We start from the raw sequence: 26,687 nt of genomic DNA, 5'->3' as shown, positions 1-26,687 counted from the left end.
GTTCAAATTGCCCGTAGGGATGAGTGGATGAGTGTGTGAGTGTGTGATTAGTCCTTTGATTTGATTAGTCCTTGTGTACTCTCTTTGTAGCTTTGTTAAAACATTTTTTTTTTATCCATTTAAAACTATATCTACAACACAATAAAGTGTGCAAAAAGGGAATGCATACTTTGAATACTTTCTGAAGCCACTGTATCCACACACTTCTCACACATAAGGGGAAAATCACCACAGATGTTTTCATTGAGATACAAAATGTTTTTACTGTACTCACCTGCTTTCAGAAACACTTCTGTTGCTAGAGCAACTGAATTAATGACACTTAAGGTAGAACCAAACCCGTACACTAGGATATGAGCTACATCTGAAAAGCAAGGAGGGCAGTTTGAGTATGCAAAAATGATTAATTACATAGACTGATGTGTTAAATGTAGTGGTCATTATGTCACTCTATCCTGGTTTTTACTAGTCATGCAGTTACTCCTGATACAGAAAAATAATTTAAAACAAAGGGAATGACAAATCATTGTTGTTGTTTATGTGGATAAAATAGGAATCAAAACCAGTCCAAAGTCTATCAAGCTCCACAATCAATGATAAAAAGGCATTTAACAAATGATACTGTACCAGGTAGCTCAGTGTTGTGCTGAAAGACCACTGTGGCAGTCATGACGTAGAGGAATACATTGAAACACATCCATGCAGGGAGTTCTGCAGTAACACACATATCAGCTCATTAAAGTTGTGAACAAAGCATTTTTACATTTTTACACTTTTTCTGCCCTATTTTTCATGATTTAGACAAGGAGAAAGCAGAGGATTTATCAGGAAGGAAGGTAGATAGGTAGGTAGGTGGTTGGGTAGGTAGCTAGGTAGGCTGGTAGGTATATTTATATAGCACTTTACAGTGATAAAGGGGAACTGGTCTCAACCCCCAACAGTGTGCAGCTCCACCGGGGTGATGCAATGGCAGCCATTTTGTGCCAGAATGCTCACCACATAACAGCTGAGGTGGAGAGGGAGAGGGCACATTTTTGGCCAATTAAATCAGGGGTGATTAGGTGGCAGGTTGAATAAAAACCAGGGTTTGGAATTTAACCGGGACAAAGGGGAACCGCCTACTCTTTGCAAAGTGTGTCATGGGATCTCTAATGACCCCAGTGAGTCAGGACCTCGGTTTAAAGTCTTATCTGAAAGACGACGTCTCCAACAGCACAGTGTCCTCGTCACTGCACTGGGGCATGGGGGTTTGAAGACCAGGCCTACAGTCTGCTTATGTTGAATAATAATGTAATAATGGGGGTGAGAAGTCTCTTTATGAAAACGTGAAATACATCAGCGCAGACTAAGCTTAATCAACAGGAGCAAAACATTTTAAATATATCAACACAAACTAAATTCCATACCTTTATCGTCTTCCAAAATGATGTCCAGAATTACAAAGCTCAATGTAATATCAAGAATGGACCAAAGCAGAAGGAAGACTTTCTGACACACACCTGAAAGAAAGCCAAAGAAATCCTGCAATCAGAATGAAATCAGCAATTCATGACAAGATGAATCCTAAGAGCTGTGAAGAAAAACCCTAAAACAGCAGTCAGTGACATCACCAGCAGCCTCCATAGTGCAGGGGTGGGAATATCATAAACCAGCATACACAAAAGGCACTGCAAATTGTATGGATTCAACGTCCTCATTACAAATAAAAAAGCCCTTCATCAGTACAATGTAGCAAGTTATACTTACATCTACATTTGACCAGACAATATATGAATGAAATTAATCCAAAGGCAAGAAGCAGTGCACCTTTCACGAGAAACAACACTGAAAAACAGAAAGGAACACAAAAAAGATTGTTGTGATTAACTGATCGACTTCTACTGCTGTAGACTATCCATTTAATGTTATGATGCGTTGTGTGTTCAGAGATGCTCTTCTACCACTGTTGTAATGTGTGGATATTTGTGTTACTGTCACCTTCCTGTCAGCTTTGACCAGTCTGGCCATCTCTCATTAACAAGATGTTTCTGTCTGCAGAACTGCTGCTCACTGGATTTTTAAAAGTTTTTTGCACCATTCTTTGCAAACTCTAGAGACCAGTGTCTGTGAAAATCAGAGGAGATCAGCAGTTTCTGAGATAGTCAAACCACCCTGTCTGCCACAAACAATCATTCCATGGGCGAAATCACTTAGATCAAAACTTAGATTTCCCCATTCTGATGGTTGATGTGAACATTAACTGTATCTACATGATTGCACTGCTGCCACACAAATGGCTCATTAGATAATCGCATAAATAAGTAGGTGTAATAAAGTAAAAATGTTCCTAATAAAGTGCTTGGTGAGTATACATATCTTTTACATGTCAAATATAGAAAAACACCTCTATTACTGAGAGAGAAATATACAGAGTTTTGGTATTGTTCGAGAATATGCCAGAAAAGCTCTGGAGAGCGAGAAGGCCGTTACATATGGACAAATATGTACTTAATGTGCTTGTGCCATTCTCTCCAGCTGATTCTCTGTCTGATCTGCCTGTGCGTCAACCCGTTTTGTGTACCTCTACCACCGCCTTTTGGATTCTCCTTCTGTTCGTGTTTGACCCGCTGTGTTTGGATTCCCAGTTTGTGACTGGGTTTTGTTTTTGTTTATCTGCCTGTTTGGACTATCTACTTGTTATCAAACTTTTGCCTGTGACCGTGACTACGCTTTGGCTTTCCTTTGCTGTGTCTGTTAGCCCTGTAAGTAGTAGATATTTTTTGTTATGAATTATTTTATAAAAGGGAAACTTACCCGCTGCGACAAAAAAATAACGACGCATGAACATCACAAAGCACCCTATTTGGAAATTGATGCTGAGTTGTAGCAATAGAATCACAGTTAAAGGTTTCCACACTGGAAGCACAGAAAAGAACGGTGTTTGACACTTCTGGTTACAAAAGCATGTGGACACACATCTCAGTCTTGCCCTTCTGCTGCACAAATTAACGTCACTAGGTCAGATGTGCATTTGGTCATGCTGTATAGGGACAGGTGGAACAGTTATGTGCAGAAGCATAAACATGAGAAACAGATGGATATTAATGAGAAACACAGGATTCCACTCAAACAATCCACCAAGACAACCAGATCTTTGCCAATCAATTTCTCAATTTAATCACCCGACAAACTGAAAAAATAGATGATGCAAAACATTAAGCACTGTGCTACAGGACTGCATTGATAACGTAAAAACTGAATGTGATTCTGACGTTTTTCCAATTTAAAGGGACTATACTAACACATTTCAAATAATGCATCATTTGCATAACCGTTCAATTGCCATACCATGCCTACACTAGTCATGCTTCACTTACCATGCCTACACTATAAACCTTCACCTTACCTATCCTATTTACCCATGCCATATGTTAGGAATCCCTCCATCTGCTGGGAAACGTATAGATCAAATTAAGCCTATCAGGTGCTGGTCAAACCGTAATGCTCCTAATTAGATTTCATTGCAGAGAGATTCCTAACCTAAGGCATGTGCTGTGGGCCTAACGAAAACACAGAAAACCAAAAGGGCACAGGACACATCCACCATTTACACAGGTCACTCACCTCTGTTGGAAGACGCCCTCCTATTCCTGCAAGGGCCTGTTACGCACAGCACTGAGGACCCAGATGCAGAACACGGGATAATCCCAAAACGTAGTGCTTATTCCGAGTCCAAGCCAAGACAACACCAAAACAGCAAGCAAAAGAATAGTCGGGAACACAAGCAAAGGGTCAAAATCCAAGTAATCAAAGGGCTAAGGTACAAAAGGGCTAAGGCAAGAAATTAATCATGATTGAAAAAAAGAAACCACGCAAAACAAAATCCTCGTGCACAGATGAGGGATCCCACGTGCGGAAATCTTGCCTATTCATAATACATAGCAAGTCAATTGTATATAATAAACATACTTATTTCAGGCAAGGTATGCAATATATCCCACTGGACATTTGCATACAATCACTGATAGTAAGCACATGAATGTGAAACATATTTTACAATATTGTAAAATGAAAAATGTATATTCTTACCGGAAACACACAGTGCCATTAATCCAAAAAATAGCATCGCTCCAAAATATACTCCAAGCTCTACTATGTAAATGTCTGTAAATGATGGCTGAAGAGCATACACAGCTGAAGGAATAATAAATTATTCAAATGTTAAAAATCTACTTGTTTACATTTTAAACCACGTCATATAATAAAGAAAATGCAACCCATTTTGTAAAAGCACTAAAATAATTGTATGCAGTATGTACTTACCAGAATTGAACCCTGCTAAAATGACAAACATCTCCAATGGCACAGCCAATTTCGAGAGTCTAATGTGACATGGACCTGTAAAAAGAAACCACTCATTTTAAAAGAGTAACATGGTGGTTTGAATGTGACACTTGCCAGTTGTCTTTAGGCAAAAATAACAAAATACAATGCGTACTTTTTTATTTTAAAACATATTTTCTAAGCCTAAATTTCCCACAATAAAGGTTTACCCAAACTGTCTTGGTGTGGTAACAAGAACGGTCAATTAGCTCTGATTGACAGACCATGCTCCCACTTTCCACACATTATTGTTTGTTACCATAGCTACTTCCATGATACATGCTTATCTTGGGAGACTGAATTTTCACAAGCTAGCTAACATCATATATCAAGTATTAGTATGCGACATGGCTCAGGCAGTAAGAGCAGTCGTCTGGCAGTCGGAGGGTTGCCGGTTCGATCCCTCGCCCGGGCTGTGTCGAAGTGTCCCTTAGCAAGACACGTAACCCCCAAATGCTCCTGACGAGCTGGTTGGTGCCTTACATGGCAGCCAAACGCTGTCGGTGTATGAATGGGTGAATGTGAAGCATCAATTGTACAGCGCTTCATTCACTTCATGAATGCCAACCATTGACCAAGTATTGATAGCTAAGGTAAGAACGCTGACTTATCCAATGATCATTTTTGCTAGATAGCTAGCCAAGTTAGGATAAAAGCATGACTATAATGTCCTTATGAAAACAACTAGCTAGCTAGATAATGCTACATGAATATAACCAGAAATAGTCTTAGAGTCCTTAAAAGGCACTCTAATTTAAGTGAACCCAACGTTAGTCAAATATGTGCATTGTCTTGCCTGGAGGCCAGCGGTGCAAACTGTGGGTCAGGAGTTATAGGGGAGGGATAAGGAGAGTGGTTATCCTTGTGACACACTACAAGGAGAACATTCTGGTTGACAATAGGACGATAAATTTCAAGGCTTACTTCTCCAAAAAAGGTTAGGTGAATGGTTCATCTCTGTACTTATTTCCAAATTGTAATCTTGCCTTCCGTTGCATCTTGTGGCACAGTAGCTTCAAAATGGCTTGCTTTAATCCCAAAGACAGCTCTCTGGTCTTCATGCTGGTTTAAAATGAGCTAACTAAACAGAATGCCTCACTATGAAGGACTCTTGATAAGCCTTCATTTTTAAGCTAAGAAAAAAATATTGGATATGGACATAAAATCTTGTGATGTAGGAGGCAGAGTTATGTAATTATGATAATAAACTACTGCATTATGAAATAAAAACATACCAGGAGGTTTATATGGAGACATCTTAAATATCCTTAGGATCCTCATGAAATTTATAACAGAGCAAACATAAGCCTCTCGAAAGGAACCTGCAAAATAAAATGGACATCAGAACACAAGCAGTGCCAAGACTGCAGCTCTGTATTTTTTATTTATCAGTTTTATTCTTTTAACTTATTTTCTCCACATTTTGGAATGGCTACTCCGCGGGACCCTGCAGAAAGTATGGTAACGGTCAAGTGATTAGTGGTTTCTTATTAATCTGTGCATTCACTCTGATGCTGCAATTTCTGCAGCTGATGCAGGGGAGTCTGTGGTGTTAAAATAATCAGGCGGGTGTTTTGGGGAGGATTGCATGTCTACACTCTCCATAGTCAAGGATCACAACATGAACACTGTTAGAAATAGCTGCACTAAGCAAAGCAGGCAGACTTACCTTCAATTGTACCCCATAAGGCGAATGCGATGAATATCAGGATGCATGGAACTGAGACGTGGATGTAATATAGCAACAGAGCCCTGTTGCTTTCATCTAAGAAGTAAGAAAAAGTCAGAATTAACACACATGTTCTTGCACACATTATTTGAGCTATGGAACAATATTTTTATTAATCATGTGCTGGGTCATAACAGTGCTAAGATTAGTATTTAGGGAATATGAGGAATTCCCTAAAATATAAAATGTATTTTCTTTTATGAATTTATTTCAGATCTTTCCCCTTTTCTCCCAATTTTGTTGGCAATTGTACCCTATCTATATTAATTAAGCATGTTATCGAGGATACACCGCACACATAGACCACGTCCCCCAGCAGTAAGAACAGATCTAACGATCCCGAGAGCGACACGCCTTCTTCTCCAGGCCGCATCGTCTCCATGTGACTGTGACTCCGAGGCGATCGGGGCTGTTGTTGTATGCGGCGAGCCTCCCCCCGCTGAGTCCTCCCCCCTCCCTCGGAGCGGCGAGCCAATTATGCCGCTCCCCGTGACCCGGCCAAACTCATCCTTTTGGCCGTGCGGTGTGCAACTGCAATGAACTGAACCGCAACAGCAAGGTTCGCTGCATCTTAGCCTGTTGCGCCACCGCGGCTTAAAATGTATTTTATAACCAATATGCCCGGTTGTTTATATTCTCAGAGGCTGGCTTACCTTCTCTTTGTACTCAAGAACTGACAAGGTTGGTTTGATTAAAATTAGAGCTAATTGGCACAAATGCAAAAAAATTCAAATGGATTTTACGGTCTGAAGGCAGTAGAAACAGTGTGCGCAAGTCAAATTCCCTATTTCACAAAATTGTGCTCTTAAGATTCAGAAAAATTGCTTGTTTGTGTCAATGAACCATTCATATCTTTTAAATATCATCACAAATAAGTGCACTCACAGTTCCCTTGCCTCAAGCTCCCGTAATTCATTGCAGGCACTATACACTCACTTAGCACTTTATTAGGAACTTTATTACACCTACTTATTCAGTGGTGATTATCTAATCAGCCAATTGTGTGGCAGCAGTGCAATCATGTTGATACAGGTCAGGAGCTTCAGTTAATGTTCAAATCAACCATGAGAATGAGGAAAAAAATGTACTTTGACCGTGGAATGATTGTTGGTGGCAGACATGGTGGTTTCAGTATCGCAGAAACTGTTGATCGCCTGGGATTTTCACAGAATGTGAATTCACAGGTTTGCAAAGAATGGTGCAAAAAACAAAACAAAAAAATCCACTGACAGAAATGCCTTGTTAATGAGTGATGTCAGAGGAGAATGGCCAGACTGGTCAAAGCTGCCAGCAAGGTGACAGTAATGCAAATAACCACACATTACAACAGTGGTATGCAGAAATGCAGCACTGAGCACACAACGCATCATTACTCTATGTGGATAGGCTACAGCAGTAGAAAAAAAATAATAAGTCTACTTATTAAAGTGCTCACTGAGTGTAAATTCATAAAAATGAAACAAGCTATTTGATAAGACTACTACCACAATAATGGTAAATAACAATATGTGGATTTGACCAGGTGCAGAGTATTCTTCCATCAATTCCCAGTCCATTTGTGCACATTTAAATATACTGTATATATGTATATATTTCATGAAAAATACTGCAAAATACAGCAAGAGCTGTATTTTATCATACATTCAGTGGCAAATTATATGAAGTGAGTTCACACCTACCTTCATTTTGTATACATCGAAGAACAGGAATGCCGATAAAAACTGCAAAAACTGCAGCAGCCATAGATAAAACCAGGGTGCTTATATGCCAATTGGAAAAACCTGTGACAAAGAGTTCAATGAATCAAAGGCTGAACAGAAGAACGTCAGGTGGCATTGTTGGAAAAGGCATGATTTTGTCCTATTTCTTCTTCCTCTGTAAGGAAAATGTGTTTTTCAACAACTTTTTACTGCCAAACCGGCAATGTAGCATTCTGTCAGCACAGTGAGGACTGAGTAAAATATTACATTACATTACATAGCATTGAGCAGACGCTCTTATCCAGAGCGATGTACAACGAAGTGCAAATCAAACACAAGTACAAGTGCGAAGAGGACCTGAGAGGACAGTACAGTTCTGAGTCCTTGTGTAGAAAAGATATAATCGGAACCCTTGAAGAATAAATATGCTGATGTTCTGAATCCAGTGGTTATAATGTCAAGAGAGGAGTCTGTTAACAGTGTATAGTTATGAAAAATGGGAGTGGCTAAATTACTATTTGCAGATTGCATTTGTATGTTTCTTGACTTTTTCCCCGAAAAGATGTGAGAAGATATGAGGTTGTGGGCTCAAAACGCAGAAGAGCTTAGAAGAGCTTGTCACAGAGGAATAGTCGAGTGAATAACATCCTGAAGTCTGATATACCAGCCTTTCTTCGATATGTCGGCAGACCTTGGATTGGGATCTATACAAGTTGTAATTGAGCGGTAGAGACAGCCCTCCAGGTAATGTTTTGTGTTTTTTGGTTTCTAGTTTAATTTTGGGATCAAAGTACATCAAAGTATCTCTAGGGGGGGGGGGGGGGGGGGGGTGGTCCAATATTTATCTTATGGGGTAGAGGAAAGATGGAACCATTTCTGGAGATCAGCCTCTATTTGTTGTTTAGGGCATTGAACTGGAGTGAAGGATGGATATGAACACCAAGGCTTTAATTATTGGCAGATATGAGGGCAGGGCATTTTTACTTTACTAGTTAAGGGGCATCATCGCAGATTTTGTACAGTTTATCGGGCAATGTGTAACATTTCATGGCCGCAACCTTTGGTTGTACTGGACTGTACTGGTTGACAGACATGTTCTAGAACTCTACTGATTATTTTAAAAAATCGTAAGTCTCCCCTACCAACCCATGGTGAAGTGTCCTGAACAAACAAAAAAAACACAACAATGATCTTTGAACAAATTTCAGACTGAAGTATAGGCCTATAGTTTTATAACTTGAAGATCTGCATGCATCACCAAAACATTGCCTCATATCTTTCCTGCTCAGTACACTGCAATATTGTTGTATGGTTTATGAATGGCTGACATTATTTACATAAATCTTTTGCTTGACTGAAATGTTTTAAGGATTAGAATTTGAATGTTAGACAGTAATGACAAAACATACTGGATGAGAAATATGCTTATTTCACAATTAAAACATTACACTATGTTCTTTCCCCTTTTCTGGTAAATGTAATATTTGGAATTAATTAGTATGTGATCACATTCCTTACCGAGTTCTTGTACGTATGCCGTTGCATTGACCGATTCTCTGTCTGTGTGGACTGTGCACATGAATTCCCCTCTGTCTTCAGTTTTTACATCCCTCAGTTTCATTGAGAAGTTGCCTTTGGGAATCTCCTCACTGAAGAACTCAGCACGCCCTCTGAATCTCTCAGGCTGTGACTCCGGTCTGTACCGCCCCTCCATAAACAGCAGCACCTGGATTTCTTCATTTGTCTTCATCCACTCTACTTCTAACTCTCCAAGAGGAACATGGGTGTCCACTGAGCAGTTCAGAATCACATCTTCACCAGCATATGCAAATACAGGCACGTCTGCACCAGTCACCACCAGCCGTTCTGAAAAACACCTTCATGCTCCATTATGCATGTAAAATAATACTTCCTGTTCATTTTATTTTCAGCAAAATGGCAAATTCAATCCAATAAATTGAATGCACCACTGAAATAAGTAGCCTGTAGCCTAATGCCTAAGGTACGTGACTGGGCGCTGGAAGGTTGGTGGTTCAAGTCCCGGTGTAGCCACAATAAGATCCACGCAGCTGTTGGGCACTTGAGCAAGGCCCTAACCCCGCATTGCTACAGGGGGCATTGTCCTCTGCTTAGTCAACTAAGTTGCTTTGGATAAAAATGTCAGCTAAATAACAAATTATTATTATACTTAGACCGCATGTAAATGTTAGACAGCATGTATAAAAGGTGGTGGGGCTACTTACCAGTATCTATTGTCACATTTGCTTCACTAGACTCTTGTTCAGTGTGAACTACACACTTGTACATCCCTCTGTCTTCAGTGGTTACATTCCTAAGCAGCAGAGAGAAGTTTCCTTTGGAGATTTCTTCAGTGAAAAACTCGGCCCTGCCGCTGTACGCTGGGCTCTGTGATTCTGGCCGACTCTCTCCTCCCAGGAACAGATGCACCAGGCTTCCAGAATCCCTCACCCACTGCACCTCCAGCTCACGCAGAGGTATTGGGGTATCCACAGAGCAGGGCAACGTCACAGACGCCCCCAGCTGGACAAGTAGTGGCATCGCAGGACCTCGCACTAACAAACCTGAGACCAGAACAGATCACTTTGAAAATCCGTCAGAATATGTGCACTGCCAAAACCTAGAAATTCCTTGGTATTCGTTTTATTTCAAGAGCACGTTATGAAACGAAACATAATTTAGAATATGTCACATAGCAATAGGCTATATTTGTTAATTGAGGAACAAACAGGAAAATAATGAGAAATGAAACAGAATTATCTCGGAAATAATGTCTAAACGTTTTTTAAATCCGTAGGTTAATACTGTGTCGACATACAGAGATGATTAATTCCAGAAAACCCGAAAAAAATCGTTTAAATCTATGACATTTTTTGTATGAAACACCAGATTTCGCCGTACTATGACATGTCAATTACCTTCAGTCCTGAAAGCGCAAATCAACGACACAAACCACGAGAGAACTCTCATCTTGATCTTCATCATTAGGTCTACATAAGCCTGTCCAAAATGCGTGGAGTATTATAATTTAGATAGGCAAGGCAAACGAATTAGGGACATTCCAATAACGCAAGACAAAAATTCTCTTTACTTAACTTTCACCCGTATGGCTCCCGCACCTTTGGTACATGCAGCCGACAGCGCCCTCTATAGTACAGCAACATACTTGCATGCAAAATGATCAACTTGATCAAGACATTTGAATGCCCATGTAATCTTTTCGTTTGGGGGTACCTATGATTGTCGCAAAAACGCAATTTAGAATTACCCTTGAGAATATTTCAAGACTTATAAGAGAAAATGTGTGAGACGGGTGCGTGGGGGTCTGACCCAAAATGCACGACTCAGAAACAATGGTAATATGAAGTCCCATCAGGGCTTTATTCGGGACGAATCCCAGGAGCGTAATCAAAACAAGCAAAGTCCATACGCGTAGATCCAGCCAATAAAACAATAAATAGTCCGAAAACACAGTGCCGAGGTAAGAGGCAAACTCGTAGTCGGTAGACGTGCAGGGAGGTCCGGCAGCAGGAGAGCTGTCAGTGGGGCAGAAGTACAGGCGGGCGGCAGGCCGGGTCGTCGTCGAGGGCGATGCGGAAGTCGTAACCGTAAACAGAGCAGCGAGGCAAAGGTACAATAACAGGCGATGGTCAACGAAACAGAAATCAATAAACGATGGTCGAAAAACAGGCGTGGCTCTTAACGTGAATCAATCAGTACATAATGCTCAAGCGCCGCTTTGACGGACAAGAGGCAGACAATTTCGCAAAGACATGACATGAAACTGAGCTTTTATGCAGGTGTAGACAGGTGTAGAGCAGCAAGAGAATGGAAATCAGGTGTGGAGGATTGACAAGTTAACGAGGTAATTAGTAATCGTTAGTAATAAACCTATCCTGCCCTAGTATTAGTAAATTAGTAAATGACATGCACAAGAAATGTAAGGTAACATGAACACATGATTAGTATGTTAGTATTACCCAATCCTGATCTAGTATTAGTAGATTTAGTAAATAGACAAGGGAAATTGAAACAATTAGGGTGTGAGTGACAGAAAGGGAGAGAGAGAAAGCAGGAATGCAAGGTTTGCAGAAAGACACGAAAAAGTATGCTAAATCTATGAACAGTACAACATAACACGGAACATAAATTGTGACATAACATTAGCAAAACAATGACAATAAACAATATAACATGACATGGCAAGACTAAAATGGTAACAAGAATTAAACATGAAACATGACATGACAATGAAACGTAACAAGAAATAAAATATAAAAACGTGGCGAGGCTAGACTAACATAATGTGTGACATGACAATAACGTAACTAAGACAATGACTAAACATAAAACATGACATGACAAACATGAAACGTGACAATGTGAGCTGCTTGATAAATATGTTTTACCGACCACTTCCAAACTGAGAGTGATTACACAGTAGCTACACTCCTAAGAGGTTTATTACGTCTCATTCTCCAGATGTTTGATACATACGGCCCAGGGCTCGATGAGTTTGAAAGAGGGTGGTTGTGGGAAGTTTTTCAGGAGCTTCAGTGCTGAATAGCATACAGCTCGATTTACGGCGGTGTCATGGGGAAAAGTGTCTACGGCTGGCATTGAGCTGCCAGGGAAAGACATGAAAGGGCAGGTGTGGTGAGAAGCACCGGCGTCGTTAGGGTTCAGCTTTCCGGGCTAAACCCCCGAATGTTTTGAGCCTAGATCCCCCAATATCTTAGGTCTGAAAAAAAAAAACGTTGGCTGGAGTTTAACTTTAAAGGCATGCGCTGGAAGCGAAGGAGATGTCTGCCAATAAATTTATTAACGGTTTCAATCATCTCATTTAACGGATTTGTCCGGTCCATTGTCTTTATTGGGCAGTTTACGTTCCAGTCGAGCCAATATCCACGATATACGCACAGCTAAATCTTTTAATATTACTCCGCGTTTGTAGATCATCGTGATGTACTTTGTAACCGAAATGAACGTAACTTAACGTTGTCATCCTCATCCTACCGCTAGTAGCTTACAAAAGCAAAACAAAATGAGTGATTTTAAAGTGTCCTTTGACCTTCTCAGGGATTTGGAAGGGAAAAGGAAGAACGAAAAAACATCCTCGGATTGAAATACCAGGAAGACCACCGAAGCCCGGCGAAGCAAATGATGACTCATAACGACGCTATGAGTTATTTCAATAACTGCACGTTATCTGGCAGTGTCCAGTGGGGATAGCGACCATAAAACATTGTGCCATTAAAAATACATTCAATAATGTTTGTCTTGTCCTTTGAGACATTTTGAAAGATAAATGTGGTAAGCAGAAAAACTCGATTAACAAGTGACAATAACGTCTTCGGCACAAAACGTTGCTAACTTGAGTGTGGAAATGCGTAACTGACTCTTGCTCTATCACGTTTTCAGTCCGCTGACAGTATTCACATAGGCTATTGGGCTTTTATTTAGGATGGCAGACTCAGTGGTAACTACTTTAAATACGTTTGATTGGCTCTTTATGCTAGTTCGAGCAACTAGGACTAACGTCAGGTTTTGAAATCGCGCGCTTCCACAGGTACTTTACCAAAATAATACAGTCCAGACTTTTTGGCTTTTTACTTTTTGGTTTGAATGGAAAGTTAGCAGCCAAGTCCTTGGTCTGCCGTTCTACGTTTCATCCCTGGTCTTTTAGAATGTTTGTTTGTCTTCAGGTTTCTTGAGCATTTCGGAAGGAAACAGGCTGCGGTTTGGTATGTTCTTCCATTGATTTCCTTTGTGACTGTCATTTATAAAAGGTAAAGCTGGCATGGAGCTGTGAAGGAACGACATGAAAGGGCAGCTGTGGTCAGAAGCGCATCCTCCCGAATCCTACACTGAATTTCCGTGCATTAGTTTGAGGCGCAAACTATTATTCATGTTAAAATCCTTCGGTGTCCCAATGATTTTGAACAAACCATAATCAGTGACACGTGGAAATAAGTCACACAATGTTTAACTGAGTTATTTCTTATCTTCACAATCTGAATCATGCTATGAAGGCAAGGAAAGAAAGGTAGCAGGAGTGGTTTCTTAACATTCAATGATTCCATTTTGGATTTCTTCATTGTACAGTGTACACACGAGTACAAACACACACACACACACACACACACACACACACACACACACACACACACATTTCTTGCATGCCTACGCAGGCAGATGAGCAGGAAGTAAAGCTCGGTGTATACTTGATAAAAATTCAGCCAAAGTTAAGCCAGCCAAAGATGGGGCAGCATATAAAAAAAATGGTTGGCATTTATGTAGCGCCTTTATCCAAAGCGCTGTACAATTGATGCTTCTCATTCACCCATTCATACATACACACACACACACCAACGGCAATTGGCTGCCATGCAAGGCGCCGACCAGCTCGTCAGGAGCATTTGGGGGTTAGGTGTCTTGCTCAGGGACACTTCGACACAGCCCAGGTGGGGGATCGAACCGGCAACCCTCCGACTGCCAGATGACTGCTCTTACTTCCTGAGCCATGTATATACACATACCTGTATAAGAACAGTACAACAATACAAGACTGAAAAGTTCACTTTAGAGTCTGGATTTAAGGACCAAATATTTCTGCTTCTAATGGGAACAGAGAGAGACACTGCAAGCTTGGAGCTCTATAGCTGAAGACAACCCGCTGGGTTTAGGCTTTTGACATTCCATAACATTTGTGTCCATGACAGACACTTTTATCCAAAGTGATGTCCAATCAGCCCCGGTTCTAGACTGCTGTGATTGGGGGAGGGATCGATCAAAGCAATTGATTATTTTAAGTCAATGGTCAAAGTTTTGGGGGAGCACGGCCCCCTCAGGCTCCCCCCTAGATCCGGCCCTGTGTACAATAAGTGCATCCCGAACAACTGGAATAACTAGGGAACATAGATCAGATAAGGTGCCATTTTAGCATCGGCATAAGCATAGGCCAAGTCAGTAAAGTTGTCATCGGCATGTCATGAACTAGAAGTGAGGCATGATTAGACTATCATTTAAATAATAGAATGTGTTATTTATCTGGTGCTTTTATCCAAAACGATTGAGAGTGAATTAGATTTAGTGGGGCCAATCCCCCCTGGAGAAATGTGGTGTTGGGGGCCTTGCTCTTTTTTAAATTTTTTATTGTGCAATAAAGTGCAATACAGGGCCACAAAAGAATCAGATATTCAAAACAGAAAAGAACCAAACAAACAAAATAAAACACACCAGCAAACAACCAGAGAGAGAGGATGAAAAAAAATTATAATAATAAGGAAATTAAATATAATAAAGATAATGATAACAACGGTGTGCATGTTTATTATGGATGGTGGACAGGCAAACATACATATATATATAAAATGTAAAAGAAACATGAAAAAAATAAAAAAGTTCAAGTCTGCAGACTAAGATGACAACATTCATTTGCAACATTTATTTTTCATCCAGTGAACTATTTCTTGTTTGATAAATAAGTTTGCCTAGGATTTTCTTATTTTCATCCTGTTGTAGCCCAGATTGAGATTCTTGTTCTTTGATCAACAACATCAAAATTATACATGAATGATGTCACTTTAACATAACATAACATAACATAACATAACATAACATAACATAACACAACATAAGAGCTTCATGTTGGAAACCACATGACATTTAGGAAACAGTGGGGACAGCTGAATATTCAAAGAGGTCCATGGACATTTTGATTCAAGTCAGAGTCAAGATTTTCTCATTTATTTCTGTTTTAATTTGTAACCATAAACCCTCTCTCTGCTGCGCCTTGTCTGTTTTCTTGATGAAGAAAATGAAAAATTGAAATTTATCGTAATAACACGAGGAGAGGTAATTTCCTGACATGCCTGATTGTGCAGAGATGATGTAAGAGACTGGCCTTGTCTTCGGCTGCTCTGGACAAACATCCAATCTCCTCTTATTATCAGTAAAAACAAAAACCAAACGTCATTGTTAGAACACACAGTGAAAGCTATTTAGAGATTGTCATAATTATTACCATTCATTTAGAAGTTTTACATGACTGAGATTTGACTGAGACCTGCGATGGACTGGCGACCTGTCCAGGGTGTATTCCTGCCTTTCGCCCAATGTATGCTGGGATAGGCTCCAGCCCCCCCTGCGACCCTGTTCAGGATAAGCGGGTTAGGATAATGGATGGATGGATGGATGGAAAATTTGACTGATTAATAGAATGTGCTACATTTATCCAAAGACACTGCTTTCACACAAGAAAAACACACAACGCTATCACTCTCTGCCACGAAATGTTGCCAGACCAAATGTGAGAATGGGGAAGAAATGTGATTTAAGTGACTTTGACCGTGAAATGATTGTAGGCACCAGACAGGGTATCTCAGAAACTGATGATCTCCTGGGTTTTTAATGCACAACAATCTCTAGTTTGCAGGGAATGTTGTGTAAAACAAAAAAACACCCAGTGAGCAGCAGTTCTGTGTGAAGAAACATGTAGTTAATGAAGGGCCGGACTGGTGGAAGCTGACAGTAAGACAAATAACCTAATAAAGTGTAACAAATGCCTAATAAAGTGCTCACTGAGTGTAGGTAACATTAGACTCCTCATTACCCTATAGGGCTACTGTGGGTGTTGTCACATTAGACTCCTCATTACCCTATAGGGCTACTGTGGGTGTTGTCACGTTAGACTCCTCATTACCCTATAGGGCTACTGTGGGTGTTGTCACGTTAGACTCCTCATTACCCTATAGGATTACTGTGGGTGTTGCTGAGTGTAGGTAACATCTCAGCGCCGGTGCTGGTACCAGGCAATAGCGGGAGTCCAGTTACTTTCCTGGGTCATCTTCAGTCGTGCTCCTTTTATGTCTAAATAAGTTTCGAGCCATTTTGATACGATCTGATCTTCTCTGACAGGAAATGCACCAACAGGAAATGTGAAGTTTAGCCAACTTATCCTGTGTAGCCTATGGCGTGCATTAGCTCTCCCTGCTGAAAAACAGCTAAAGCTAGGTTTTGAAACTGCTGGTAGCTGGTTGACCAGTTTAGACCGGTAAACTTGACTTCTGGTGCTTCCAAACACTCTTCCCAAGCCCACGGATAGTCAGTGGGTGAGGTAACAGGCACTCGGTCCATATTTTTCAACAGTCGATTGATACAGACCAGCTCCATACTCAACATGGTTTGACCAGCTCAAGCTAGGTTTTGAAACACCTGGTAGCTGGTCATTTCAAGCTGGTCATAGCAGAATTTTACACAAGAAACACTATTATTAAATTATAAAGTGTAAAGCAAATGATGTCCCCAATATTCCGAAAACATACAATGTTTATGTCAATAACAACAGTAACATTATGCAAAGTGTTTTAATGAATTTAATTGAAATGTTTTAAGGTCGTTCTCATTCAAAGCATTTTGCCATGAGCTCACCAGGGAGTGCTGTAGCACCCTCAGCACCGCTAGTTGCCACACTCAGGAAAACAAGCAGGTAACAAACGTATTCACACCGCAGTGTCACAATGCACTGCGTCTCCTAAATAAAGAATAAAGAAAATAAAGTGCCATTGAATTCAACAAAAATGGCCAAAAATTAAACATTTTCACAGCATTAACTAAAGCTCTGTTCGCTAGCTTGGCTTTCACCAGAATGTGAGAGAAATGTTCTTGAGAAACAAACAACCTGATTTCAAACAAAGCAGGAACATGTTTTCAGCATGGAGCAGTATTAGCAAAGGGAGAACTGATATTTACAGATGAATGATGTCATAATTCAGTGTACCAATTAGCAAAGAACAATACTGCAAAGTGCATTGTGGGTACACATAATCTGGCCCTTAGACTGTGTCCTTGTGTCGACAACAAAGGATCCTTTACACGTCACTGAGACCATCTTCATATTCCCTGTAAAACCACAGAGATAAAAAAAACATTTCTAAAACAGTAACACAGATGACGAAGTTATGTGATAAACAGGATGACAGTATGTGAGTGTGGTGTGAACTCATCCCAGCCGTGGAGTTCAGTCTGATCAGTGCGCTGAACAGTTACATATTCTAACTGGCTCATATGATGCCACACAATAAAAATATCCTCAGAGTTAATTTAACACTCAATGTTTCTGTGCACACATAATAACATATTCAACAATAACTTAATTTGGAATTAAGGGGCGACATTATGGGGAGACATGGCTCAGGGAGTAAGAGCAGTCGTCTGGCAGTCGGAGGGTTGCCGGTTCGATCCCCCGCCTGGGCTGTGTCGAAGTGTCCCTGAGCAAGACACCTAACCCCCAAATGCTCCTGATGAGCTGGTTGGCACCTTGAATGGCAGCCAATCACTGTCGGTGTGTGTGTGTGTGTGTGTGTGTGTGTGTGTGTGTGTGTGTGTGTGTGTGTGTGTGTGTGTGTGAATGAGAAGCATCAATTGTACAGTGCTTTGGATAAAGGCGCTATATAAATGACAACCATTTACCAATTAAAAGGAAACACCCCGTCACAGGAATCATGCTGTGCGTATAATATACAGAGCACCACAATATTATTAATACCCTTGAAGATGAACAAGCCTATACAAATTAAATATCATGGGTACTGAACGTACTCTCATGTAACTCCATTTGGTGCTATAAATATTCACACCTTTTCAGTATTTTATACACCATGGCTACCAAGGATAACACGACAGTCTTCTACAGTGTGTTATGAGATGGGTGAGTTTATTGGGGGATGTTTGACCACAGAATCTGTCAATTGGTTTTAAGTCGAGAGCATTTTCATGGTCCGTTAACAACATTTCTTGGTTGATTTTGAAATTTGCTTTGGATCATTGTCTTGCTTAAAAGATCCAATCATGGTAGATTTGATTTTAGATTTTTTTCACCCTTGATCCAGCTACACTCCATTCCGTTCCAAAAATATTAGATGATAAAATTAAGCTTACCTACACTACTGTATGGAACCATAACAACTGGCCTGGGTAACATATTTCCAAGAATGATTAGCAAATGTAACTTATTTGATGTGTTTCTACACTAGAATCTTCAGGACTGCAGCAAGGCCCCCTGGTGGACAGACTGAATCACAGATAAATACCTCCTGTCTGGTTGCTGTACTCTGCTCAGGTGGAGAGAAGGTTCATCTCTAATGGTTCTGCTTGTCGTGCCTACAAAGAGAAACAATATTGAAATTATACCTGAAACTTCTGAACAAGAACAAGTTTGAAACCTAAATGTGCACTTGAAAGGATGAGTTGGAACATCTGAATATTTGAAGAATTGCAGACGCATGGATTTTAATTTGGGTTAGTGTCGCAGAATTCAAATTTTTTTTTCATTTGAAACCATGAATGACTTTACCGTGTGTATAATAACATAATGAACTATAATGATAATTATAATGTTGATATCAAATTTTATTAGGTATTTGGTATTTGTTTTTTTAGACAACTACTGCAGTAGCCTGTCCACTTAGCATTATGATGTGTTGTATGTTCAAAGATGCTCTTCTGCACACCACTGTTGTAATGTGAGGTTATTTGAGTAACTGTCACCGTCCTTTTAGCTTTGACCAGTCTGGCCATTCTCCTCTGACGTCTCTCATTAACAAGACATTACTGTCTGCAGAACTGCTGCTCACTGGATTGTCTGGAATGCCAGGAGATCAGCAGTTTCTGAGATACTCAAACCACCCTGTCTGCAAACATCATTCCATGATCAAAGTAATTTTTTTCCTCATTTTGATGGTTGATGTGAACATTAACTGAAGCTCCAGACCCATATCTACATTGATGCATGCATTGCACTGCTGCCACACAATTGGCTGATTAGATAATCGCATGAATAAGTAGGTGTAATAAAGTAAAACTTTTCCGAATAAAGTGCTCAGTGAGTGTATAATCAGCTAATCATGTGGCAGCAGTGCAATGCATACACTCATGCAGATATGGGTCAGGAGCTTCAGTTAATGTTCGCATCAACCATCAGAATGGGGGAAAATGTAATTTCAGTGATTTTGACCGTGGCATGATTGTTGGTGCCAGACGGGCTGGGTCAAGTATTTCTGCAACTGCTGATCAACAACAGTCTCTAGAGTTTACTCTAGAGAATGGAAAAACAAAAAACCAGTGAGCAGCAGTTCTGTGGGCAGAAATGCCTTGTTAATGAGAGATGTCAGGAAGCTGACAGCAACACAAATAACCACACACTACAATAGTGGTAGGCAGAAGAGCATCTCTGAACACACAGCACATCAAACATTTAAGTGGATAGGCTACAACAGCAGAGAACACATGTCTGAAAACATTTTCTAATAAATACCTAATGAAGTGCTTACTGAGTGCACACACACACACAACACACACAAGATTTTTAAGTATTGAGATTTTTTTATCCTGAAATGTGGCAAATATTCTTTTAGTGGTTCAATAGAATCTATACCAAGCAGACTTCCCAAATTTCAAATTTATTTTCAAAAGAATAAGTATTCATTCCTCTGTTTTCAGTACTTTATACACCATGGCTTTGCAAGGATAAGAATCGTCTGCTGTGCTTGTGAGATGGGTGAGTATATTGGGCCATCTTTGACCACAGAAGATACTTCAGAACATTAATTCTGCACTCGTACAGAAATCTTTGTTCAAGTCATTTCCAACCATATTAACTACATCTTAAAAGGTACAATAGGTAAGATTTGTGTTAAAGCATTGCTACAAGACCACTGTAAATCCCTTCCTATCATTGAAAAAGGCTCACTGACATGTTGACTCACCCTCTGTTCAGTCCTTAAAGTCGTTTTTCAAAATATGCAGTTGACAGGCCGGCACAGGCCAGTACCAAAACATTGTATAGCTGTACAATAATTCAAGCTCATTGGTTGAAAATTGGTTCTAATTACCACAGCCAATGGCGTTTCAACGTCAGCCCGTTCACAGAGATAAATGGTGTTGGGATAAATAGTGTTGTGATTTCAGTGTGTTTGTTGCTGCGATTCCTCTCCGTTAGAAGTCCAAAATTACCTATTGTACCTTTAAATCAGTTAACTTCCTGGCTGATTTTGAGGTTTGTTTGGGATCTTGAGAGATCCAGTCAAGGCCCAGATTGAGCTCGTTTTCCCCCCACCCCACCCCAGATCCCACTCGGTCTCTGACACCTCATCATGCCGAGATGATGCTGGAGATTGTCTTTGGTAGATGAGCATCGGTCTACGTCTCCTAAGTAAAAATCAAATGACAATATTGTAACAAATATTGTAACAAACAGTGAAAACAAATTAAAGATTCAGACACAATTAAATCCCCTAATTTAGAAGGGTTTTCACAATATCTTGATTTTATATTTAACATCTAAGAATGTACTTAGTCAACTAAAACATTTGAAAAATGAAGCTTTTCACATGGTCTATTCTGAAATATTGTAATAACCAAAAACAACATCTAAGAATATGCTTAAAATGATGTATACCAAATTAATGCACTCCTAATTGAGGCAAGTGAATTTATTTCAAGTAGTTTGTACTTACTTTTCTCTTTTCCGCTTATCTACAGTCCAAAGTGACGAAAATGGTCAACATATAGCACAAAATGACAATATTGCATTAACAAATTCAAGATGTTCTCTTCAATTTGAAGCAATATTAGTAATATTCAGTAATATCTGAGAAATATCGGACATAAATGAAGTGTACCAAATGTTAGCAATATTTCCAAAGGATACTTACAGGATGCATACATCTGTAAACCAACCCAAAAGGCCAAAAATAAAGATTCAAAAGGCAAGACGATCAACCAAAAATCTTCCACAGTTCGCTCCCCTTTCTCTGTAAAGACATACATAATAAAAACCTTACAGGCCTTGTGATTTCCAGAGTCAGCACAAGTACAAGACATTTCTCAGAGACGGTCACATTTACAATTAGTGTTTAACACTTTCGTGTCAGTTTAAATGAAAGACGTTTTCCAAATCCAGCTGTTTTAGCGGCTAACACCTTCATTTAACATTCGCCACTCTCAATACCGAAAATGAGCGCATCAGTTAAAACCCCTCACTTATCCAACATGTAAGATGCATGCGTTTTATTTCATTTGTTAATTATTATCCAAGATATCAGTTATCAATTGATTAGCTGAATTTTTTGATTGGCAGTGCAACCTGTTGCCACAACTCACAACTAGATTACAATTAATTAATTTCTCTAAAGCCTGATTTTTACTTTTCTATGCGTATCTGCGTTCCCTACACCGTAGCCTACGGCGTAGCCTGACGCACACGTCCCCAGAAATGTAACTACATGTCTTAGCCTCTGCATAGATTCGACGCAGAAGTATAAATCAGGCTTAAGTCTAAAGATGAAGGTCATCTGCCTTAAAAAAAACATAATGTTACAGACAGACAATTTATGGTCAAAATACAAAATCACAGCTTGTTTGTCCCAAGACAGTCCCTCCAAAACTACAAACTACAAACTACAACAGTACTGTGTTGTAGTTGTTTATCTTACACGTATGTAGTTTGACATGCCATACGTACTGACTTGGCCAATTTACCATTGTACTATTTGTTCATGGCTGTATACAAATGATCATTAATGTGAATTGTACCTTATGCCACCTGTTTTGTGGTGGTTCTTTTGAGCTTAAGTATGCACTAGCGATGTCAAAAAAATTAAATTAAATCAGTTAAACATTTACTATCGCATTCGGTCAACGGTTAACCATGTAACCAAAGGCATGCTGTTTGATAGTGCGTAATTTTTTTTAAATGCATAAAATTATAATTCTTCATACTTTCATCCCGCTTCCATATGGCTTCTGTCTGACCGACTTGACTGGCATGAAATGTGTAATCTACTGCTGTTGGGCACTTTGTTACAGACAGGGTTGTGCACTCAAGATTCTGTGGTCCCGTAAATATCCAATATTTGCGTTATATAACATGATGACACCATATCGTGATGGTGACACAATAAAGCTGGTCTATTTTCGGCAGGGGAGCCGAAGCAATAAGGTTCCATTTGCAAAATGGGAATACATTACATTAATGGAGTTTGGCAGATGCACTTATCCAGAGTGACATACAGTTGATTAGACTAAGCAGGAGACAATCCTCCCCTGGAGCAATGCAGGGTTAAGGGCCTTGCTCAAGGGCTCTTATTGTGGCTCCACCGGGATTAGAACCACGGATCTTGCGGGCCCCAGTCATGTACCTTAACCACTACGCTACAGACCGCCCTTTCATATGGACAGGCGATTGGTCTCTTTGGTAGGATCCTATAGGTGACTGATGATTTTACTTTTATTTTAAGCAACACAGGTTTCTACAGAGCCATTCCATGCCAACTCCAGGAGGCACCACAGCACCTCTCAGATCTTCTTCTTTTTCCGTGTGTTGGTAGATAATGATGAGATATAGAATTCCTGAACATTTGAGCTTCATACTCTGTTTGGTTTTGCCAGTCGAGCCATTTAAAGTCTGATGGGTGCATCGACAAAAAAAGCGGTGTGGCACGAAATATGATGTTTAGAGGTCCCTAACTTTGTAAGAAAAAGGGATCTAGGGGTAGATATGGGTGTAGAATTCATATCAAGCATCAGAAAACATGTACCTACGTTCTATTATTTTGCCCTAAACATACTTTTTTTCATTGGGGATGAATTTTGGAGGGTGGTATCTCCAGAAGTAAATATATTTTGGGGGTAATTTAATTAATTTTTACATTTTATTTTATTATAAACATGTTACAAATAACATGTACAACAAGTGGCTGATTTTATAGGTCAATTGCACTCTGCCATTTCATATTATAGGGATGTTATAGGCATCTAAAGATGAATGAGGTTAGGATAGTTGGAAGTGCTGTGTAAACAACCTGTTGAGTACCAAAGCTAAATCTGTGCCAAAAATGGGCAAATAGATTTTTCCATGGGTCATATCTCAGCCAATGTTATTAGTAACAGGACTTTTCCTTACTAAGCTTTGGTCCTCTAAACGTCACATTTCGTGCCGTGACATTTTTATGGCAACAACCAAACGTTAAATGCTTCTATCGGCGAAATTTATTTTATTTATATCTCATCATTATGTAGGGACCACGTAACTACATTTCCCACGTGATACCACAGGACACTTGCAACACAACACCGGCATGACATCTAGATATCGTTAAGCCAATACCGTAAGGGCGGAAGCAATAAACTTTCACACTATAAGAGCTAGGAGAGAGGCCGAGATAGGTGTAGCTTATTTATGTGAATCGGTTCGCCGTTATCGCGTACGTAACCTGCACAGTAATCACACACGTGTTTTACTCCTAACCACAGATAACTCTCCAAACTGCAATAATAACCACCAGCGCACACAATACAAACACACCGTGTATCATCCCCTCTTTGTCCAGAGACAAAACAAATTCTGGTACAATTACGCGCACACCCTCACCGACACGCGCACACACACACCTCTCCTTTATCCAAGAAAAGTGTAGGTACGCGCGTACACGCGCACGCACCCACACCCACACCCACATTCCTTGGTTAGCATTCCCTATAGCATCCCTTGTTAGCATTCATTAGATTAGATTAGTCCTTGTGTACTCTTTGTAACTTTGTTGAATACATTTTCTTTTTTAAACCCGGTGTCTGTTTTGGTGTTGCATGACATGAGAGCCGAGTCAAATCAATCTTCCGAAGAACTCCAACCTTCAGGTTATCTGTATATTTCATCAGTAATATTGGTTATTTTAATGATTAATTAAAATATTAACTTTGTGATTAGATATTTCAGATAATAGTAATTTTATGACATATTACTAATTGCAGTATACACTGCTTCCCGTACATAATCAGCGCCAACATGAGGACTGAAACGTAAACGTTTCAAATAGTCCTCCCCACTCATTCGTAGAACGTAAAAAGCCTATAATTATCTACCAACACACGGAACAAGAAAAAAGTCTGAGAGATGCTGTGGTCCAACCTACTGGCATCGAATAACTCTGCAATTTGGCTTATATTTTTACCTAATGGTACATTTTGCCAATGCATTTGATTTTATATTGCGCAGGGCAATCGTTGTGGTGACACGATTAATGTGGTCCATTTAAGGCAGGTAAATTTGACAGTAGCATCATTGATTTGGATAATGATGCTACTGGTCTAAGGAGGTTTATTTTATGGCAACAATTCTACTTGATTTTAGAAATCGTTAAAACTACAAGGTTCTGCAAGATTTAGGTAAGGTAGCTCTGGCGAAAATGAGATAGAACACAACATCTTAAAAAAACCCTTGGACAGTGATTACAGTACAAAAAAAAAAAAAAAAAAAAATAATAATTGGAAAATCGATGGATTTAATAAAATTATGAACAGTGGTTACACTCAATTTTTCAACTTCGTAACGTTGCATGCAACATGTGTCCAAGGATGTATTGCTTTATTTATTTTTATGTAGATATCAGATAGTGGAATGCTACGTTCAGTTTGCCGGTAGTTTGAATTTGTGTGTCAACGGCAAGTTCTCCCAAAGCTCTGTTAATGCGACCGTTGGGTTCTTGGTCACCTCCCTGATCAAGGCCCTTCTTACCCGATTACTCAGTTGTCCTGGTGGTTCCAAATGTCTACCATTGTGCTCCTGGGAAGACTCAAATCATTAGAAATGGTTTTATACTCTTGCCCTGATCTGTGCCTCGCCACAATTTTATTGCAGAGGTTGAGAGTTCCCAGGCCTTCATGGCTTGGTTTTGTCCTGACCTGCAGTCTGAATGTGTGTGCAGTGTACATAGGTGTGTGCCTTCTATGTCAAATCAATTCAATTTGCCACAGGTGGACTACAGTCAAGTTCTAGACACAAGGATGAGGATAATTTGTAAGGTGGGGCTTGGGGTGTTAGGACAAACGCAGACACCAGGGCTCCTAAAAGCTGTTCGCTAACGAACAACCACTAAATCTGCAAATCAGATTAAAGGGACAGGAAAACGAAAAGGTAAAAGGAGGAATAGCCTTTAACTGAAAACTACCCCACCGGGGAAGAAAGATTCTCACAAACAGAAGCAAAAAGAAGGTGAACTTAAATTGATCCCAAAAAGTGAACTTGCAGGAGCAAATTAACTAACACAGTAGACTCCCACAAACACTATTCTCAAAGAAAAAAAAAAGTATCCTAACAAAGGGAGAGTTAGACTCCAACAAACTCTTTTCTCAGAGACCCAACGATAACGTTTACCAGCCTCAGCGTAACACAAATTACACAGAGTGCTGTGATAGGAGGGTTTATCGAGGGTGCGGACTGGCTGCACTGAAATGATTACACCTGTGAGTAAATAGGTTGAAAAGTCTGTCAAATGACCAAACCACCCTCCAGTGGTCCAAACCGGGACTGCACACAATTAAAGCAAACAGGATGCACCTGACTACAATTTGGAGTGCCATTATGGGTTATTGAGAGTAGATTGATAAACATTGATCAATTCTTATCCATTTTTGGCAATTTGATCCATTTAAAACTATATCTACAACACAATAAAGTGTGCAAAAAGGGAATGCAAACTTTGAATACTTTCTGAAGCCACTGTATCCACACACTTCTCACATCACCAAGGGGACAATCACCACAGATGTTTTCATTGAGATGCAAAATGTTTTTACTGTACTCACCTGCTTTCAGAAACACTTCTGTTGCTAGAGCAACTGAATTAATGACACTTAAAGTAGAACCAAACACGTACACTAGGATATGACCTACATCTGAAAAGCAAGGAGGGAAGTTTCAGTATGCAAGTTAAGTAAAAATATCATGCTTGATTTTCAGATGAAATCGGTTTCTTAAGTACGTTTATTTACTTGAATAAAAATGATTAATTATGTACACTGATGTGTTAAATGTAGTT

The 26,687-nt window shown here is 39.8% G+C and overlaps 2 long non-coding RNA genes across 2 annotated transcripts; both read right to left on the bottom strand.

Annotated features, from left to right (window-relative positions):
- Window positions 1-647: 647 nt before the first annotated feature.
- Window positions 648-1,867, bottom strand: LOC133141816 (uncharacterized). The gene is made up of 3 exons (XR_009710129.1): window positions 1,747-1,867; window positions 1,407-1,499; window positions 648-711 (listed from the first exon to the last, which is right to left on the bottom strand). It is a non-coding gene; the product is annotated as an uncharacterized LOC133141816 (long non-coding RNA).
- A 15,296-nt stretch (window positions 1,868-17,163) lies between these two features.
- Window positions 17,164-18,974, bottom strand: LOC133105690 (uncharacterized). The gene is made up of 2 exons (XR_009703886.1): window positions 18,903-18,974; window positions 17,164-17,712 (listed from the first exon to the last, which is right to left on the bottom strand). It is a non-coding gene; the product is annotated as an uncharacterized LOC133105690 (long non-coding RNA).
- Between the last annotated feature and the right edge of the window lie 7,713 nt (window positions 18,975-26,687).

Source organism: Conger conger, chromosome 12 (genome assembly GCF_963514075.1).
Source record: "Conger conger chromosome 12, fConCon1.1, whole genome shotgun sequence".
Taxonomy (NCBI): domain Eukaryota; kingdom Metazoa; phylum Chordata; class Actinopteri; order Anguilliformes; family Congridae; genus Conger; species Conger conger.
This window is presented reverse-complemented; position numbering and strand designations above follow the sequence as displayed.